Source organism: Rhinoderma darwinii, chromosome 4, assembly GCF_050947455.1.
Source record: "Rhinoderma darwinii isolate aRhiDar2 chromosome 4, aRhiDar2.hap1, whole genome shotgun sequence".
NCBI lineage: Eukaryota > Metazoa > Chordata > Amphibia > Anura > Rhinodermatidae > Rhinoderma > Rhinoderma darwinii.
The window spans coordinates 78,092,227-78,114,002 of NC_134690.1; positions in this window are offsets into that span (position 1 = coordinate 78,092,227).

Sequence of the window (21,776 nt, forward strand, 5' to 3'; positions counted from 1 at the left end):
AAGCTAACAGGACTTTTGCAACTCCTTTTATTTTTAATTTTTTTTAATGGGTTCCCATGCTTCTAATCTTCTAATCTCCCCAAGTAAGTCTCGAGGACAAAATAAAATATGTATATTTTTTTTTTTTACTTATATGATCTTTCATGTGACCTCTCACCTCTGTTTTGTTTTGTTTGCAGCAACATATACTTTGCTCATACATATCTGCTATTTTGTCACATACTTGTAATTGTTGTCACCCAGACCACTTCCTCAGTTCCCATGTGCCAGATTATTCCTTTTCTAGCTCTCCTATGTTCGACATCACAGCTCTCTTATACGCTGGAAATTCCATCCCCAGTTTTCCTATCTGCTAAGTAATTTTTTACCCAATTTTCCTATGTCCAGACCTTTCCTTCCCAGATGTTCTCTGTGCCAGACCACACCTTCCTGAGCTGCATTTTTGTTACGGGACTTTTTAAATATATGCATGGTCATGTATCAGAAATGTACGTGTGTGGGGGCTCATAGACTGCATGTCTGAATGATTTAGTGAGAACAACAAGTTTTAGATTTGAATATCTTACTAAACTTATATGATCAAGTGACATACAGGCTAATACGTCACTGTGCACATTGTGGGAAAACAAACAAATTCAAAAAGAGGAACTGCTAATGTACTTATTAAATTGGTTCCAAAATAGAATAACAGTAGGTAAAATACATACACTGTCCCCTAGTTGTTAAGAGGATAGAGAGGATGATGTATATGAAGAGGAAGGGTAGGGTATGTTCAAACACGGTCAATTTTTAGCAGAAATGTCTGCGTTTTTTCAATTCATCTAAATGGGGTTTGCAAAACCTTCTGCACAATCAAAACAACCACATTCAGATGTATCGATGGATTCACAGAAATTTCTGCAACAAATCTGCTGCATGTGAACATTCCCTAAAGCTTTTATGTGTGTTGTCTAATTTATGCAAATTAAAAAAAAAACTATAAACCCATTTATGGGAATGTGAATGACAGCAGAGATTAAAGAAGAACAATCAAATAGAGGAAATGTAAAAATAGGAGGTGACAACATACCTCCCAACTTTCAAGTATCGCAAAGAGGGACAACAGATACAATTTTTTTTTCTTTTAAGGCACGCCTCTAACCCCACCCAATCCCCACCCATACATGCCCGTTTCAGCCCACACAGTATCATGCTCCCATAGTGCCTCCACAGTAGAATACCCCATACTTCCTCCTACACCGTATAATGCCAAGTAGCTGCCCCCGCAGAGTATACTGCTCCATACAGTATAATGCCCCCATAGATGCACCCATACAGTATAAAGCCAACACAGATGTCCCCATCCAGTATTATGCCCACACAGATGCCTCCATACAGTATAATGCCCCATAGCTGCCTCCATACAGTATAATGCTCCATAGCAGCCTCTGTCAGGTCCGTATTTCAGGGTATCTTCCTTTCCCCTGTTATTTCACACCGAATAACCACCTCTGTAAATTGAAAGCTGAAGGCATGCCTGGAAAGAAGTACACCACACAGACAAATGTTGGTAGACATCTTTTCCCTCAGTCAGCCAGGAGGAAGACTGAAACTTTATTCAGAACAAAGAAACACAGAAAAAGACACATGCCTCCTCCCTAGAGATGTGGGAGTGCCCAAGCCCCCACCGGCTTCTCAGCTGCAAGTTCTCAGACTCACTCTTCTTGCATTCCAGGGGGCGGTGTCTTCCATAGGTGTGCCCGACATGAACAAAGAACTTATTATATATCAGTATATTACACAAAGAACTGAAATGTATATACATATGTGTGAGGATAATATTTTTGCAAACAATATACATGGTAATGATCCCTGACACCTCCATACAGTATAATGCCCCATAGCTGCCTCCATACAGTATAATGCCCACACAGATGCCCCCATACATCAGTCGACTATGCTATTGATTCCGTCAAAAAAACAGAAACCTTTCGGAACAGAGACAAACGGAAACCCTTTGCAACAGAAGCATTACCATTGAAATCAACGGTAATGAAAACGGAAGCTATGGTTTCCGTTTGCCTTTCCGTTGATGGGTTTCCCTTGACGGAAAGGTCTGACGAAGCCCATTAACCGAAACTGAATGCTGATGTGAACACACTTACATTACTTACATTCCCCAGTTCATAGATATGACTTATATAGAGAAGAGGCCAATGACCTGGGATAACGTCTTTGGATGGATTCAGGAGCAATGTATTCTTATTGTATTAAAATGGTTACTCTTATAAAACAGTAGATTGCTTCTACTGGTACTGTTAAAGGGAATGTGTCACCAGAAAATAACCTATGTTTAAATCAAGTTTTTATATTAAACATATTTATTAAGACTTTTTAATCATTTTTGTTCTATTTATCTGTGTTCAAAAAAAATACTAAAATCTTGCCGTTTTCACTCTGTACACTGATCCTCACAACAGACTGACACTTCCTGTTCTGTAGAGATCACTTCTCAGCAGTCATCTCATTATTATCACAGGAAGGATTACAATGACAGGTAATCCCTCTATATAGATTCCACAGGATCCAACATTGATAATAGGTGATGGACACAGTTCCCCTCCTCCCCCTCCATGCATAATGACATCTACACTGGTCACAAAGCATGTCTAGAAAATTCTCCCATAGAAGTTAATACGTCCCCTCTTGTTCACGGTTTCTACGGTTCATGTGGCTGCTTAAAGCATCTCTCTAAATGCTGTAAAACAGCAGCTCAGGCAAGATGCCCCTATAATCATACACAGAAAAAAACCAAAAACTATTAGAAAACAAGATTATGTTCCACTATCTGGTTTTAATTAGGAAAAAAAAATATATAGGTGATACATTCCCTTTAACGTACAAATCAGCTGTAAAGGATCTGCCAGGCACAGCTTCTATGTCAACGCCCATAGGTAATCAGTCTGCACCTGCTTCTATTTCTGTGAGACTGACTCCATCTTCCACCACTCAGGATGGCAGGCTTAGGAGTGGGAGAGCCTATCACAGCCTGGCCAGACGGAGCTAGCTCCCGCCCTCTGTCTATTTATACCTGCCTTTCCTGTTCCTCCTTGCTTGTGATTCTTCTCGTTTGGTTTCCTGGCCCTGCTGCAGCTTCTGAACTATTTGACCGTGCTTCATACTGACCCTGGCTTACTGACTACTCTCCTGCTCTGCGTTTGGTACCTCGTACACGCCTGGTTTGACTCGGCTTGTTCACTACTCTTCTGCTCTGCGTTTGGTACCTCGTACACTCCTAGTTTGACTCGGCTCGTTCACCTCTCTTGTTGCTCACGGTGTTGCCGTGGGCAACTGCCCCATTTCCCTTAGCTTTGTGTACCCTTGTCTGTTTGTCTGTCGTGCACTTACTGAGCATAGGGACCGTCGCCCAGTTGTACCCCGTCGCCTAGGGCGGGTCGTTGCAAGTAGGCAGGGACTGAGTGGCGGGTAGATTAGGGCTCACTTGTCTGTTTCCCTACCCCCATCATTACATCAGCTTTTAGAGTGACTCCATCTACCATAGTCCTAACAGTGTGCATGGCAAATATTCTCTGCTTATTCATGTATGCCATGTCAGTATGTAATAACATAATATCATTGTTGTATGTGTATCCATTAATCTAGATGGTAAGCCGCTGCCAGAGAAATTTGTAACGATTTATTCAATTTTATAAAAATATATAAAAGTTTTTAGTTTTTTTACTTTTAAAGAAGTTTTATTAAAAACAGTATAAAATGTCAACGTACATTTTTCTTTACACAGAGTCATCTATTTCCAGCATTTTTTTCTTTGAATGTTGATGAGTATGGCTAAGGGTATGTACACACGCAGAGTCAAAAACGTCTCAAAATATGGAGCTGTTTTCAAGGGAAAACAGCTCCTGATTTTCAGACGTTTTATGAGCAACTCGCGTTTTCGCTGCGTTTTTTTATGGCCGTTTTTGGAGCTGTTTTCAATAGGGTCTATGAAAAATGGCTCCAAAAACGTCCCAAGAAGTGTCCTGTGCTTCTTTTGATGAGCCATCATTATACGCGCCGTATTTTGACAGCGACACGTAAAATAAAGGCTCGTAATTCCCATTGGAAGCAATGGGCAGATGTTTGTAGGCGTAACGGAGCCGTCTTTTCAGGTGTAATTAGAGGCGTAAAACGCCTTAATTACATCTGAACATACCTTAACAGTTAATGAAAACCCAAAATTTAGTCTTTCAGAAAATTAGAATATTGGGTAAAAGTTCAAGATTGTAGACTCCTGGTGTCACACTCTAACCCAGGGGTCTCAAACTCGGCCGGGTAAGTGGGCCGCATATAGAAAAAATGGGAAGTTGACGGGCCGCATTACTTTCAAATTTGATACAATACAAAATTATTGTTAATCAACTAGTTATTTGAACTACTATAACACTACATTACCATAATAATACCGCTAGGTTTAAAATTTGAGATATTTCTCCACGTGCTTATTTCAACAATCCAGCTTTCCAGTTTAAGTGTCACTAAATGCAGTCCGGCGGCTCAGTTAGCTCACATGTCAAGATTGGGCAGCCCCTTTTTATATAGTGCCACAGTGCCCTCTGTGGATGCTGCCGCAGTGCCCTCTGTGGATGCTGCCGCAGTGCCCTCTGTAGATAATGCAACACACCCCTAGATAAGGCCACAGTGCCCTCTGTAGATAAGGCCACAGTGCCCTCTGTAGATAAGGCCACAGTGCCCTCTGTAGATAAGGCCACAGTGCCCTCTGTAGATAATGCCGCACACCCCTAGATAATGCCAATGTCCTCTTCAGATACTGCCACACACCCACTTGTAGATAATGCCACAGTGTCCTCTGTAGAGGCTGCCACAGTGCCCTCTGTAGAGACTGCCACAGTGCCCTCTGTAGAGGCCGCCACAGTGCCCTCTGTAGAGGCTGCCACAGTGCCCTCTGTAGAGGCTTCCACCGTGCCCTCTGTAGAGGCTGCCACAGTGCCCTCTGTAGAGGCTGCCACAGTGCCCTCTGCAGATGCTGCCACAGTGATGTCAGGGGCTTGTCCAGAGCTGGAGTCCCGGAGCAGAGCCGCTTCTGGCACTCTGCCTGGGATTCCAGCTCTGCTCCTGACAACACTGTCCATATATGGACATAGATGTCAGGGGCAACCCCAGAGCTGGAGTCCCAGGCAGAGAACTAGTAGGCTCTTCCTGGGACTCCAGCTGTGCTCCTGACATCACTGGGACTCCTGCTCTGGGAAGCCCCTGACATCATTGTCGATGTATGGACAGCGATGTCAGAGGCTTTCCTAGAGTCCCGGAGCAGAGCCGATACTAGCACTCTGCCCGGGACTCCGCTCTGGGGAAGACCCTGACACACTGTCCACATATGGGCAGCGATGTCAGGGAATTCCACAGAGTCCCGGAGCAGAGCCTGTACTAGCGCTTTGCCCGGGACTCCGGCTCTGGGGAAGCCCCAGACATCGCTGTTCATATGTGGACAGCGATGTCAGGGAATTCCAGAGTCTCAGAGCAGAGCCGATACTAGCGGCTCTGTGTCCCGCGGGCCGCAGATGACAGCCCCAGGGGCCGCATGCGGCCCGCGGGCCGCGTGCTTGAGACCCCTGCTCTAACCCCTTTAGGACACAGGCTGTTTTGGCCTTGTGGGCACAGATGATTTTTTCAAATCTGACATGTATCACTTTATGTGGTAATAGCTTGGGAATGATTTTACCTATCCAAGCGATTCTGAGATTGTGAAAAAATTTGGTTGATAAATTCAATATTTATTTGTGAAAAACACCAAAATTGACAAAAAATTTGTAAAAATTAGCATTTTTCTAAATTTAAATGTATCTTCTTGTAAAACAGATAGTAATACCACACAAAATAGTTACTAGTTAACATTTCCCATATGTCTACTTTTATGTTTGCATCATTTTTTGAACGTCCTTTTATTTTTTCGGGATGTTACAAGGCTTAGAACTTTAGCAGAAATTTCTCACATTTTCACGAAAATTTCAAAAGCCTATTTTTTTAGTGACCAGTTTAGTTCCGAAGCGGCTATGAGGGCCTTATATATTATAAAGTGCCAATAAAATGCCCAATTTTGAAAACTGCACCCCTCAAAGTATTCAAAGCAGCATTCAGAAAGTTTATTAACCCTTTAGGCGTTTCACAGGAATTAAAGCAATGTACAGGTTTAATTTACAAATTTTTATTTTTTTTCCGAAATTCATTTGTAATAATTTTTTTAATGTAACACAGAAGGTTTTACCCAAGAAATGCAACTCAATATTTATTGCCCAGATTCTGCAGTTTTTAGAAATATGCCACATGTGGCCCTAGAGCGCTAATGGACTGAGGCACCAGCCTCAGAAGCAAAGGAGCACCTACTGGATTTCAGGGCCTCCTTTTTTTTAGAATATATTTTAGGCACCATGTCAGGTTTGAAGAGGTCTTGTGGTGCCAAACCAGTGGAAACACCCCAAAAGTGACCCTATTTTGGAAACGACACCCTCAAGGAATTTTTCTAGCTGTATAGTTAGCATTTTGTCAACACAGTTTTTTTGCAGAATTTAGTGGAATTAGTCTGTGAAGATGAAAATCTACTTTTTTCCTGAAAAAACATAGGATTTTTTCATTTTTACTAGGAATAAAGAAGAAAAATCAACCCAACTTTCATAAAGCAATTTCTCCCGTTTACGGCAATACCCCATATGTGGTAATAAACTGCTGTTTGGACTCACAGCGGGGCTCAGAACCAAAAGAGCGCCTTTTGGATTTTGGAGCGCAGATTTTGCTAGAATAGTTTTTGGTGCCATGTCATGTTTGCAATGCCCTGGAGGGACCAAAACAGTGGAAACCCCCCAAAAGTAACCCCATTCTGGAAAGTACACCCCTCAAGGAATTTTTCTAGCGGTAAAGTTAGCATTTTGTCCCTACAGGTTTTTGCAGAATTTAGTGGAATTAGTCTGTGAAGATGAAAATCTACTTTTTTTTGTAAAAAGCATAGAATTTTTTCATTTTTACAAGGAATAAAGGAGAAAAAACACCACAACATTTGAAAAGCAATTTCTTCTGATTACGGCAATACCCCATAAGTGGTAATAAACTGCTGTTTAGACCCACGCAGGGTTCAGAAGGGAAGGAGAACCATTTGAAGCACAGCTTTTGCTGGGAAGGTTTTCGGGTGCCATGTCGCATTTTCAGAGCTCCTGAGGTACCAGTACAGTGGAAACACCAAAGAAGTGACCCCATTTTGGAAACTGTCACCTCAAAGAATTTATCTAGGTGTGTGATCACTTTTATGACCCCATATATTTTGTGGCTGAATTTAGTAGAAATCTGCCATTAAAAATAAAATGTTACATTTTTCACAAATACATCATTTATAGGACAGATTTTTTTAGACACAGCATGTAAGTGCAGGAAGACACCTCAATGTTTATTGGCATTTTTCTTCTGAGTTTAGAAATAGCCCCAAAGTGGTCTAAATATGTTGTCTGGACACTTAGCAGTGCCTGGAAGTGAAGAAGCACCACAAGGGTTTTGAGGCCTTATTTTTACTTGGATAATTTTTGGCCACAAGCATAGGCCTGAAAAAATTGTGCAGATCATACACTTTTGTTATAGAGTATTAGGTGTTCATCTAGGGGTATATTGAGGGGTTTTATTTTTTGTTTTTTTTGAGTGTCCAATTTTAAAAATGGGTAAAAGACCAGAATAATAAAGGGAGGGGTGGGGTTTTAAAAGTATAAAATTTTTAATCCAGGGAGGTGTCGTAGATGCGGAAGCACTCCTTCATGCACAGTCTGGGTTTAGATGGGCAAGTGTCGCACTGATATGTGGTATCCTTACGGATACCCCTTTTTGTGCAGACACGGCACCTTTTCTGTGCCCTGCCTTTTTTTGCTGTAGCAGGCACTTCACTAGGAAAGTGCAGCCCATGAACAATTCGGCAAACATTACTTGGAGCAGCAGACGTTTCCCCCATCTCATCTCCAAATAAAATAAATTTTATAAGTTTCTCTTGGTACTCCAAGTATGTACCCGGATTGCCAGCTTTTCTAAAAATTAAAAAGGAGTTATATAGTGCCAGCTGGACAAGATACACTGCCAATTTCTTGTACCAGATTTTACACTTTCTCATGGCACTATATGGTTTCAACACCTGATCATTCAAGTCAACCTCCCCCCATGAATTTATTGTATGCCTAAATGCACACAGGCTTCATCCTGGATGATGTGAATCCCCGTGTGGGGACAGAGGTGCAGCTGGCATCATGTATAGATGTCAGCATACAGACCTCTTTTTTGTCTCTAAATTTGAGACACAGGATCCCATCCTGCAGCAATGCCCTGCTTTCGCCAATTTGCAGGGATTGGCTGATGAGGGTATTGGGAAGGTGCCTCTGATTTTTTTGCACCGTCCCACATGCCACTGTTTTTTTGTCTTTTATACATTTGAACTGGGGTACACTTGTGTACCAGTTGTCCAAGTACATGTTGTACCCCTGATTAAGCAGTGGGTGCGGGAGGTCCCACACTATCTTCCCTGTTGTGGACAGGACGGGGGGACAATTTGGGGGCTGTATTGTCCTGTCCTTCCCCTCTTAAATCCGGAAAGCGTGTGTGTATCCGGTGTCCAATTCACACAGCTTGTACATTTTTATCCCGTACCTGGTGCGCTTATTTGGTAAATATTGGCAAAACTTCAGCCTTCCCTTGAAGTGTACCAGTGATTCATCTATAGATATTTCTTTTTGAGGGGTGTAGACTGATGAAAAATTTTGGGATAAAATGTTAATGAGGGGCCTAATTTTAAAAAGTCTATCGAAGTTTAGGTCATCCACAGGGGGGCATTGGGAATTGTCACTAAAGTGAAGAAATTTATGGAGGGCCTCAAAGCGGGATCTGGTCATAGTATTGCGGTACAGCGGACAATGATACAAAATTTCCGTGGACCAGTAGGATCTCACTTCGGGCTTTTTAGTGAGACCCATGTTGAGGACTAACCCCCAATACTTGTGCATTTCTTCACAATTGTCAGTTGCCACAGATTGGCCTGGGCATGAAAGGCGTTGGGGTGTTCCGAAATAAACTGCTGGGCGTAAATGTTGGGTTGATCAACCATGAGCTGGATCAAATTGTCTGTCAAGAACAATTTGAAAAATCCAATAATAGGCAGCCCTTCTGTCTGCACGTGAATGCCTGCCGCAGCAGTAAATTCTGGGATTTGGGGGGTGTAATTGGTTCGGGTTGACCAATCACTGCTGACTGTACCAGGGTCAGGCAGATTGGCAGTTTCAGGGTCAGGCAGAACCTGGGCACTAACCCTCCTGCGACTATGAGGAAGTTCCTCCCTGTCACTGGAGGAAGAGGATGAGAGAAAGAACTGTGGTTCCTCACCACTCGGAGTCCATATCGGACGCGATCATGGCATACGCCTCTTCAGCGGTGTAAAGTCTCACTGCCATTTTGGGTGTGTGTGTGTGTGTGTGTGTGTGTGTGTGTGTGTGTGCGTATATATATATATGTAGTGTTTACACACACGTAGCTCAGAGAACTGTAACAAAGTCTAACAAAGATTTTTTTTTTTGTTTTTTTTTGTTTTATAGCACTTAGTAAAACTTACTAACGGACACTGAGGCTGACTGACTCGGACGCTACGTATTGACACTGACAATGGATTGACGCTGACTAACTGACTCTTACTGACAAGTGACGCGACTGACAGTAACGGATTGATGCTGACTATCTGACGCTGACTAACTGACACTTGCTCACAAGTGACGCGACTGACAGTAATGGATTGACGCTGACTAACTGACTGACACTTACTGACAAGTGACGCGACTGACAGTAATGGATTGACGCTGACAACAGATTGACGCAGACCAACTGACAACGAACACTGACTGACACTGACTAACTGACGCGACGAATTGACGTAGATGAGCAACTACCTACGAACTAAATCAAATTATTATTTGTGATCAAAAAAGAGAAAAAAAGATCTCCCTTATACACTGGGAGGCGGTGGGGAACAGGGGAAATGAAAATTAGGGGTTATTCACTATTTTCACTGACTACACGATACAGGCTCTGATCTCTCCAACTACTAAACACCAACTAAGAGATCAGAGCCTGTATCCTGTATTTTTCACCCGCCCTGCAAGAAAACGCACTGTGATTGGTGGGTCTGAACAGACCCACCAATCACAGCTCTCAGCGGCAATGGACCAATAGCAGCAGTCCATTGCCAGTCACATGGGACATGGGGGATGGGGAGGGGGAGGGACATGGGGGAGTGATGGTGGGAGTACAGGAACAGTTTTGAAAACTTTTCAAAACTTTTCCTAACTTTTATGGAGGATGGATGTATCTGTACAGATCTGTACATATTCACCTATCACATCGATCACCGGCATTGGACCGCTTTTACGGGACCGTTGCCGGTGACTGACGTGTAAGCTGTCGGGGGGGGAGCAATTTTAACCCCTCCCTGGCTAAAAGTGCAAGAAAACGCACTGTGATTGGTGGGTCTGAACAGACCCACCAATCTCAGCTCTCGCCGGCAATGGACCAATAGCAGCAGTCCATTGCCGGTCACATGGGACATGGGGGAAGGTAGGGGGACCTTTGTAACCATTCCCGGTCTTAACTACGAGTCGCGGGAACGGTTTTAAAAACTTTTTACAGTTACAGTGAAGGAAATAAGTATTTGATCCCTTGCTGATTTTGTAAGTTTGCCCACTGTCAAAGACATGAACAGTCTAGAATTTTTAGGCTAGGTTAATTTTACCAGTGAGAGATAGATTATATTTTAAAAAAAACAGACAGTCACATAGTCAAAATTATATATATTTATTTGCATTGTGCACAGAGAAATAAGTATTTGATCCCCTACCACCCATTAAGAGTTCAGCCTCCTCCAGACCAGTTACACGCTCCAAATCAACTTGGTGCCTGCATTAAAGACAGCTGTCTTACATGGTCACCTGTATAAAAGACTCCTGTCCACAGACTCAATTAATCAGTCTGACTCTAACCTCTACAACATGGGCAAGACCAAAGAGCTTTCTAAGGATGTCAGGGACAAGATCATAGACCTACACAAGGCTGGAATGGGCTACAAAACCATAAGTAAGACGCTGGGTGAGAAGGAGACAACTGTTGGTGCAATAGTAAGAAAATGGAAGACATACAAAATGACTGTCAATCGACATCGATCTGGGGCTCCATGCAAAATCTCACCTCGTGGGGTATCCTTGATCCAGAGGAAGGTGAGAGCTCAGCCGAAAACGACACAGGGGGAACTTGTTAATGATCTCAAGGCAGCTGGGACCACAGTCACCAAGAAAACCATTGGTAACACATTACGCCGTAATGGATTAAAATCCTGCAGTGCCCGCAAGGTCCCCCTGCTCAAGAAGGCAAATGTACAGGCCCGTATGAAGTTTGCAAATGAACATCTGGATGATTCTGAGAGTGATTGGGAGAAGGTGCTGTGGTCAGATGAGACTAAAATTGAGCTCTTTGGCATTAAAGAGGCTCTGTCACCAGATTTTGCAACCCCTATCTGCTATTGCAGCAGATAGGCGCTGCAATGGAGATAAGAGTAACGTTTTTATTTTTAAAAAACGAGCATTTTTGGCCAAGTTATGACCATTTTCGTATTTATGCAAATGAGGCTTGCAAAAGTACAACTGGGCGTGTTGAAAAGTAAAAGTACAACTGGGCGTGTATTATGTGCGTACATCGGGGCATGTTTACTACTTTTACTAGCTGGGCGTTGTGTATAGAAGTATCATCCACTTCTCTTCAGAACGCCCAGCTTCTGGCAGTGCAGACACAGCCGTGTTCTCAAGAGATCACGCTGTGTCGTCACTCACAGGTCCTGCATCGTGTCAGACGAGCGAGGACACATCGGCACCAGAGGCTACAGATGATTCTGCAGCAGCATCGGCGTTTGCAGGAAAGTCGATGTAGCTACTTACCTGCAAATGCTGATGCTGCTGCAGAATCAACTGTAGCCTCTGGTGCCGATGTGGCCGACACGATGCAGGACCTGTGAGTGACGTCACAGATCTGCACTGCCAGAAGCTGGGCGTTCTGAAGAGAAGTGGATGATACTTCTCATCAGAACGCCCAGCTAGTAAAAGTAGTAAACACGCCCAGATGTAATACACATAATACACGCCCAGTTGTACTTTTACTGTAAACACGCCCAGTTGTACTTTTGCAAGCCTCATTTGCATAAATACGAAAATGGTCATAACTTGGCCAAAAATGCTCGCTTTTTAAAAATAAAAACGTTACTGTAATCTACATTGCAGCGCCTATCTGCTGCAATAGCAGATAGGGGTTGCAAAATCTGGTGACAGAGCCTCTTTTTTTTTTTTTTTGTATAAACTCTTTTTATTGAAACAGTTGCAAAATTTCAACAACATTTACATACAGCTCAGATGGCAGCATTTATGCCCTGTACATCGTATTTTTTGCACGAGATCAAACAATTCTCCACAATACATCTAAAAATGCATACAGTAGCTTTCATTTTAATCAGCGTGGTCCTGAGCCACTTTTAGCTCAACTGTAAATTTACAGACAAACAAATAAACATATAAACCAAACATTGTGACCGTTGCCAAGCTCAGTTTGCTGTTTTGCTGTTTATCAACCTGCTTAACCTTTCTCACCTAATCTTTCATTCCTTTGTTTCTATTTGTGTCTCTCATTTCTCCGCGTGTCCCTGGGCTGAGTCTCTAAACGTCAGCCAAGGCTGCCAAATTTTTAGAAAAGCAATCCTATTTTTATTTTCCCACCCTGCCAGTTCTTCCAGCCTACAAAGTTGGTGAAGTTTAGTCACTAGCTGTTCCATGGAAGGAGGTTTTGTGTCTCTCCATTTGGCAGGTATTAATAATTTGGCTGCTGAAATAATAAATGTAGTGAGATTTTTAGACGAGGGGGTGAAGTCTTTGGTGGGTAGCCACAATAATACCAGTTCTCTAGTAAGAGAAACTGGTTTTCCACAAATCCTTGTTATCAAAGTCTCCACTTCTTTCCAGAAGGACTGAACCACCGAACAAGACCACCATATATGTGAAATACTGCCCACTTCCTTCTCGCATCTCCAGCATTGATTCGAGGGTGAGATTCGAATCCTGTGCAAGTAATCCGGTGTTCTGTACCACCTTGTAAGCACCTTATAAGAATTCTCCTGCACTCTAATACATCTAGAGAATCCTAATGAGTGTCTTAGAATGCAAGATCTATCTTCTTCAGTAAATGTGTAGTTCAATTCTCTTTCCCATGCTAAAATAAAACCTTGAGATTCATCATCCAAGTTTGTAATCAATTGTTTGTATATCTTTGAAAGAGACTTTTTAGGGATTGATGCAAATAAAGTGTAATTTTCCAACCAGGTGGGGTCGGCTTTGCGCTCAGCTATTAATGACAAAAATTTCTTGCACGTATTTGAGAAATCTACTACTTGTAAACTTGTGGGTTTGGGGATGCCCAACTCTTCATGTAGGGTCTGTAGAGTGGTTGGGCCCAAGGTATCAAATATTTTATCCATGTGCAACGTCTGTAATTGAGACCAGGAGTCGGGAACCTTAGTGCATTTAGGGTTTACTAAACAAGGAAGTATAGAAAGTGGTGCCACCATAGAGAACTTATTATTATGCAGATGCAGTGCCGGAGATGTGTGGCACACCTTAAGCATTCCCCACGTCATATCACTTATTACCAATGATCTAGCCGGGAACGCAGTTCCTACCCAGAGTGCGGAAGTTAAATTAGCCTTCAACAGTCCCTTCTCTATATCAACATGTGGGAGCCCCTTGCCCAACCTTGCCAGTTGTGTCCACCTCCCCAATTGTATGGCATTGTAATATGATGTCAGGTCTGGCAACGCCAAACCTCCCTCTCCTTTCTTTTTTATCAGCTGTAAGTATGCAATTCTAGGCCTCTGTTTGTTCCACAGAAAGTCTGTGAAAAGTCGTCTGAATCTTAAGAAATAGAATTTGGGGATGTCAATTGGTAGAGTCTGAAACAAGTATAGTACCTGCGGTAGTACAAATGTAGTTAGTAGATTCTTACGGCCTAACCATGACATATATGGAATATGTAACTTATCCAGAAAATCCTTAATTTTATAATACAATGGGTTATAATTCCGTGTAAAAAGCATTTTAGGAGTAGATGTAATTTTAAGGCCCAAAAATTGCAATTCGGACTTTTGCCACTTGAAAGGTGAATTGGAACTAACTGTCAAAAATGTACTTTGGGAAAGGGTTATATTTAAGGCCTCCGATTTTTCGTAGTTAATCTTAAAATTTGAAACCCAACCAAATTCTTCGAAAATCTGTATGAGATTCGGTAAAGCTACCTTGGGATTTGTTATAAAAACTAACAAATCATCTGCATACGCAGCTGTCTTGTGTTCAAATCCTCCTACCTTGAGGCCCTCAATGGTTGGGGTCTGTCTAATTTTAAGTAGTAGTGTTTCCATTATCAGTACAAACAACGTGGGGGACAAAGGGCAGCCTTGGCGTGTGCCATTATGAATGGGGAAAGGATCTGAAAAGGTGCCATTCACTTGAATTTTTGCAGTAGGATCTTTATATAAAGAGAAAACCATTTCAATGAATAGTTGCGGAAAACCGAACTTGGCAAGAGCCTCTTTTAGAAAAACCCAATCCACCCTATCAAAGGCCTTTTCCGCATCTGTCCCCAATAATATCAGAGGTATCCTGTGTTGTCTAGCGTGATATATGGCATGTATTGTTCGTATAGTATTAAATTTACCCTCCCTCCCTGGTACAAATCCCACTTGTTCCACTCCCACCAGTTTAGAAAGGAAAGTATTTATTCGTGCTGACAGTATCTTCGCCCACCATTTCAAGTCCGAGTTTAAGAGGGAAATAGGCCTATAGCTACCACACCTTTCCAGATCCTTACCCTCCTTAGGTAGGACTATAATGTTAGCCTCCAAAGCTTGCTTGGGGAAGTTAGCTCCACTTAACATAGCGTTACATAGCGACAGGAAATACGGCATTAGTATATTCTTAAATTTTTTATAGTAAATGATGGGTAACCCATCGGGACCCGGGCTTTTTCCATTTGGAATTGACATCAATATTTTTTCCATTTCAGGCAAAGTGAACGGGGCCACTAATGAATGTCTTTCCTCTTCTGACAAGGACGGCGCCACAATAGATGCTAGATATTTTTGTATGGCAGTAACATGTGGCGTTTCCCTTTGCTGTTTAGGGTCTTTCGTAATGTTATATAGGCCCAAGTAATACTTCCGAAACTCCCGAGCAATGAGATCTGTTGTGGAGAGTGTCTGTCCGGCCCCATCTTTTATGGAGGTAATAAACGTTTTCCCCCTTTGTTTTTTAATGAGATTAGCCATTATTCTATTCCCTTTGTCCCCATGGGCATATGTTTTGTATTTTAGTAGTTGGAGGGCTTTAGCCGATTGCACGTTGAGAATATTTTTAAGCTCCTGTCTGAGATGTCTTAATTCGATCTGAACAGATGCCAACTGCGCGCTTTTATGAATATTTTCCAGCGAAGCTATTTGACCCAGTACCCGGTTTATGTTTGACGCCCTTTCCCTCTTGACTCTAGACCCTAGAGCAATAAATTCCCCCCTTACAAAGGCTTTATGCGTCTCCCATAGAATAGGTCTAGACACAAGAGGATCGTCATTAAATACAAAAAATTCTCTCATTCTATGTTCCATGGCCTCGAACTCTTTAGCATTTTCTAGTAAAGTATCATTAAGCCTCCAATTCCACCCTCTTACCGGTAGTCCTGACAGTTTAAATTTAATGGAAATCGGAGCGTGATCGGATATAGTGATGTTACCAATGGAGGAGGAGTTGACCACGGGCAAGTATCTTTCGGAAACTAGTAAATGATCCAAACGCTGATATGATTTATGTGGCGCTGAATAAAAGGAGTAATCGCGTTCAGACGGGTGGTGTATTCTCCACACATCCACTAGTTTCAGTGTAGTTAACAGTATTTTAAGTCGTCTACGTGCTTTATGGGTGATATGTGACATGTTGGAGGTGGAATCCACGTTCGGATCTAACACCAAGTTAAAGTCCCCTCCCACTATCACCAACCCCTCGAAGAAGAATTTAAGAGAGTGCAGTACCTTTGTCAACCACTGCGCCTGTCTCACATTTGGTGCGTATAAGTTTACCAATGTTATTTTTGTGTTCAAGATCGAACCCTTTAGAAATACGAAACGACCATTTGGGTCTATTTGAGTGGCTTCCTTCATAAAAGGCACAGTATCTCTTATCGCTATGGAAACTCCCCTCGAAGCGGTAGAATAGGTGCTGTGATACCATTTGTCATAGGGTTTAGTGGGGAGCTTAGGAATCTTATTTGATTTGAAGTGCGTTTCTTGTAAGAAAATCAAATCAGCACTTTCTCGCCTTAACATATTAAAGACCTGACTCCTCTTCTGAGGGGTATTCAAGCCCTTAGTATTAAATGATATAACTTTAAGCGAGGCCATGTTGTAAAATTACAGTGAGACAGACGCAGTGATATCCAAGCACGGTCACATAATAAACATAAAAACAAAAACTATATACATATATCCTTGCGTTGATATCAACCCCAAAGCGAGGAGATCCATAAGGGAAATCTAGGGCTGCAATTGAGGACTCCCATCCGGGGAAAACACAAGGTAGAGGACAGGGGGAAGGGTAGAACGCCATGTAACCACGTTCCACCTCCAGAAACTTTATCATCTAATGAAACCTTTAGACACTCTTATATCATGTTCTAGACTGACCTGCTATTTCTCTCCTTTATACTGGTTTACGTTAGTCTATGTATACCTAACAATTTTTAGAAAAGTTTTTTAGAAAAGAGTCATAATGGTACACAAATCCACATTCTGAAAAACATACCATATTAACGCCTAATATCTTATTAGCACTAATAATATAGTAGATAACAGAATATACATTATCTTAGGTCAGTTAAAAGAGATATATGTACTATGCAAAATACATATGAATATATTAATAGAGTACATCTTATCCAAAGAACACTCACGCATACACCATGGCTCGTAACAAATTTTTTCTAAAGCAATAGAAATCACGTCGGCTTTGATGATCAGCTCAATCAGCCAAATTAGGTACGTGATGCTTCCGATGACGAGGGGATTTCATCCTGGTCGCCATCTCCCAACCTCTCGACTGCGGTAGTTCTGGTAGCTCCGAGGCCGCCTGCACCGGCAACCACGACGGTATGTCAAGTGGAGGGGTGTCCAATTTTACCCAGAATTTAGGGAGGTCATCTGGAGAGCGGATAGTAAGTTGCCGTCCGCCTATCATGGTCGCCAGACCGAACGGGAATAGCCATCTCACCGGCAGCTTTTTGGCTCGAAGCATATCCGTCACTGGTTTCAGGATCCTTCTCTTGGCCAATGTACTGGGTGCTATGTCCTGAAAAAAGAGTAGTTGTGTCCCTTCATAGATAAATTCCTGTCGTTCCCTCGACGCTTTCAGCAAACTTGCTGTGTCTATGAAACTCAACAGACCACAAATCACATCCCTCGGTGGCTCATTCACCGCAGGTTTCGGCCGAAGTGCTCTGTGAACACGCTCCACCACCATCTTGTCTGCCTTCTCCTGACCAACGAGCTCTGCGAAAATCCGGACGATCACCTGGGGTAAAGCATCTCCAGTTACCGATTCTGGCAGACCCCGCAATCTAATATTCCGGCGTCGGCTGCGGTTTTCCTGATCTTCAATCATTAGGTGCGCGTTGTTGATATGATTTTGATGGGAAACGAGCAAGTCCGATATAGCTGCGCTGTGTCCTAGAATGGAGGTTTGTGTCTCCTCCAGCGAGTCTACTCGATGCCCAATCTGTCTGATATCTTCTTTTATGTCCGCTAGCTCCTTCATTATTGGGGATATTGCCTGAGTCAGTACCTTTTTAAAATAGGAGCGTGATAGTGTGTCTCCTCCTCTTGCTGAGTCCGAGTAAGCAGTAGAGCTGTCTCCCTCTGAGTCTTCATCTGCAGCTTCTGCAGCATGCTGTGTCAGCGCCATTTTGTCCCGGCCCGCAGGAGAAGAAGTTTTCTTTCTCAGAAATTTATCCATTTCAGGCTGGTTTTTGCTTTGTTTCCCAGGACAGGGTGAGTCTCTACCCTTATCCCTTGTTGTTCTCACCATTTCGGGTTTGTAAGTGTCTTAGAAGCTGTAGTTTCCAGAGGTGTAGTGAGGAGCCCAGAAATTAAGCTACCATCACGATGCGCTGTAACTCCGCCCCCCCCAGACAGAGCCTCTTTAACTCAACTCGCCGTGTTTGGAGGAAGAGAAATGCTGCCTATGACCCAAAGAACACTGTCCCCACTGTCAAGCATGGAGGTGGAAACATTATGTTTTGGGGGTGTTTCTCTGCTAAGGGCACAGGACTACTTCACCACATCAATGGGAGAATGGATGGAGCCATGTACCGTCAAATCCTGAGTGACAACCTCCTTCCCTCCACCAGGACATTAAAAATGGCTCGTGGCTGGGTCTTCCAGCACGACAATGACCCGAAACATACAGCCAAGGCAACAAAGGAGTGGCTCAAAAAGAAGCACATTAAGGTCATGGAGTGGCCTAGCCAGTCTCCAGACCTTAATCCCATCGAAAACTTATGGAGGGAGCTGAAGATCCGAGTTGCCAAGCGACAGCCTCGAAATCTTAATGATTTACAGATGATCTGCAAAGAGGAGTGGGCCAAAATTCCATCTAACATGTGTGCAAACCTCATCATCAACTACAAAAAATGTCTGACTGCTGTGCTTGCCAACAAGGGTTTTGCCACCAAGTATTAAGTCTTGTTTGCCAAAGGGATCAAATACTTATTTCTCTGTGCACAATGCAAATAAATATATATAATTTTGATTTTCTGTTTTTTTTTTAATATAATCTATCTCTCACTGGTAAAATTAACCGAGCCTAAAAATTCTAGACTGTTCATGTCTTTGACAGTGGGCAAACTTACAAAATCAGCAAGGGATCAAATACTTATTTCCTTCACTGTATAACAATGTGATCGGTAAATCTGTACAAATCCACCGACCACATCGATCGCCGGCATCGGACCGCTAATCGGGGTCCGTTGCCGGTGACTCGGGAGTGTTAGCTGTCAGGGACAGCTTCTATCCCGGTTCCCGGTGCACACAGCCACCGGCTGTGTACACCGGTGACGATTCAGTAACTGTACGTCCTCATGCGGGAAGTAACCTCCCGCAATGACATACAGTTACTTACTCGTGCGGGTAGGGGCTAATTAGCCAATCAACACAAAACACCTGCAAATGTTTCGTAAGCCTTTAAATGCTCCAACAGTCTGGTTCAGTAGGCTACATAATCATGGGGAAGACTGCTGTCTTGACAGTTGTCCAGAAGACAGTCATCGACACCCTCCACAAGGAAGGTAAGCCACCAAAGGACATTGCTAAAGAAGCTGGCTGTTCACAGAGTGCTGTATCCAAGCATATTAATGGAAAGTTGGGAGGAAGGAAAAAGTGTGGTAGAAAAGGTGCACAAGCAACAGGGATGACCGCAGCCTTCAAAGGATTGTCAAGAAAAGGCCATTCAAGAATCTGGGGGAGATTTACAAGGAGTGGAGTGCGACTGGAGTCAGCGCTTCAAGAGCCACCACACACAGACGTATCCAAAACATGGGTTACAACTGTCGCATTCCTTGTGTCAAGCCACTCATGACCCAGAGACAACATCAGAAGCGTCTTATCTGGGCTAAGGAAAAAAAGAACTGGTCTGTTCCTCAGTGGTCCAAAGTCCTGTTTTCAGATGAAAGTAAATTTTGCATTTCATTTGGAAATCAAGGTCCCAGAGTCTGGAGGCAGAGTAGAGAGTCACTCAATCCAAGTTGCTTGCGGTCCAATGTGAAGTTTCCACAGTCAGTCATGGTTTGGGGAGCCATGTCATCTGCTGGTGTTGGTCCACTGTGTTATATCAAGTCCAGAGTCAACGCAGCTGTCTACCAGGAAGTTTTAGAGCACTTCATGCTTCCCTCTGCTGACAAGCTCTATGGAGATGCTGATTTCATTCTCCAGCAGGACTTGTGTAGCGTCCATGGCCGCGGACCGTCGGGATTACTCACCCCCGGCGACCGTAGCCATGGATCTGTGAGCGCTGGCCCGCATCTCCACAGGAGACGCCAGCCCTCACTTCCGCTGTGTCCCGTAGTGTGTGCACACACGCTCGTGCCCAGATTTAAAGGGCCTGCATGTGCACATGGGAATTAGCACTAATTAGTCCTTGATCACCCTGGACAATAAAAAGGGCCCTGCCGTTTTGCTCATTGCCTGAGTGTTGTTGTGTATTCCTATGTTAGTCTTTCAAATGGTCCCTTAGTGTTATCCTGTTCCCGTTGTTTCCCGTTATCCCCAGTTTTGTTCCACTTAATGTATATGCATTAATACTATTATTGCGTTCTAGGTACATTACTTTCCGTGTAGTTTTTACTACACTTAAAACTAAACCCCCCCCCCCCCCCCAAAATGGTGTAATCGCTGTTTTTTGCCCATTCCACCCCAGAAATATTCTTTTTTCCAGTTTCCCAGTACATTATGTGGTCAATTAAATGGTGCCATGAAAAACCACAACTAGTCCGGCAAAAGAAAAAAAAAAAGCCCTCATACGGATATGTCGATGAAAAATGTAAAAAGTTCTGGCTTTTGGAAGATGGGGAGGAAAAATCGAAAATGAAAACTGTCCATGTCCTTAAGGGGTTAAAGAGTAACTGAACTTTCATAAAACTTTTGACATATCAAAAGTTTGGATAGGTGGGGGTTCCGGGAGCTGAGACACCCACCATCGCTTAAACGAAGGTGCGGAAGCGCTCAACTGAGCGCTTTGCATCTTCGGCTGTGATCAGCGCTCCCTGTCAGGCTGAAAACGGCTCACATAGAACATCTATTTGAGCTGTCTTCAGGCTGACGAAGAGCGCCGATCACAACCAAAGGTGCCCTTGTTTCAGCGACGGTGGGGTCTCAGAACCCGGACCCCACCAATCCAAACTTTTGACATATCAAAAGATGGATGAAAGTGCAGTCACTCTGTAACCAATTCTTTACCCATGTGCATACATTGTCCCTCAGTCTTTGCCTCTTTAGCTTCAGAATAAGATAAAATCGCATTTAGACAAAATTACCTCACACAGCGTTCCCTGAAGCTTGTTACACATAGCAGGAGCAAACGCTTGAAGGTGTGAAACACAAAATGTTACATACATTCGAGTTTTAGGTCAAAGATGAAATGTCAAGAGTAGAATGAACTCAGGCTTCTTGGTATCTGAAATATCCTTACAATGAAGTTTCGGTTCTTTGAGTGATCTGCGGGTGTTCATCTGAGTGACTTAGCAGGAAACCACACAAAAAGTAACTATCTTTGAATCTCTCTCTCACCTCTATACCAACTCATAAACATAGCTGTCGTTGTAACATTAACTATTTCAAGCATAGGCTGTATAATATATTTGTGACTTGATTACTTTTAACAGTTTAGTTACCAATATCATACCTTTTAAGACAGTGGCGTACATAGAAGACAGCAGGCCCCATAGCAAAGCCCAATATAGGCCCCCATTATGGTGCCAGATTTTGTTGTTTTGATATTATTTATCTCACTATACCCTTTGACCCTCGGAACAGTTCTCCACCCCCTTTTTTTCCTAACAATGCAGTTCCTCCAAAGAGGGGAATCCTGCACAGGTTC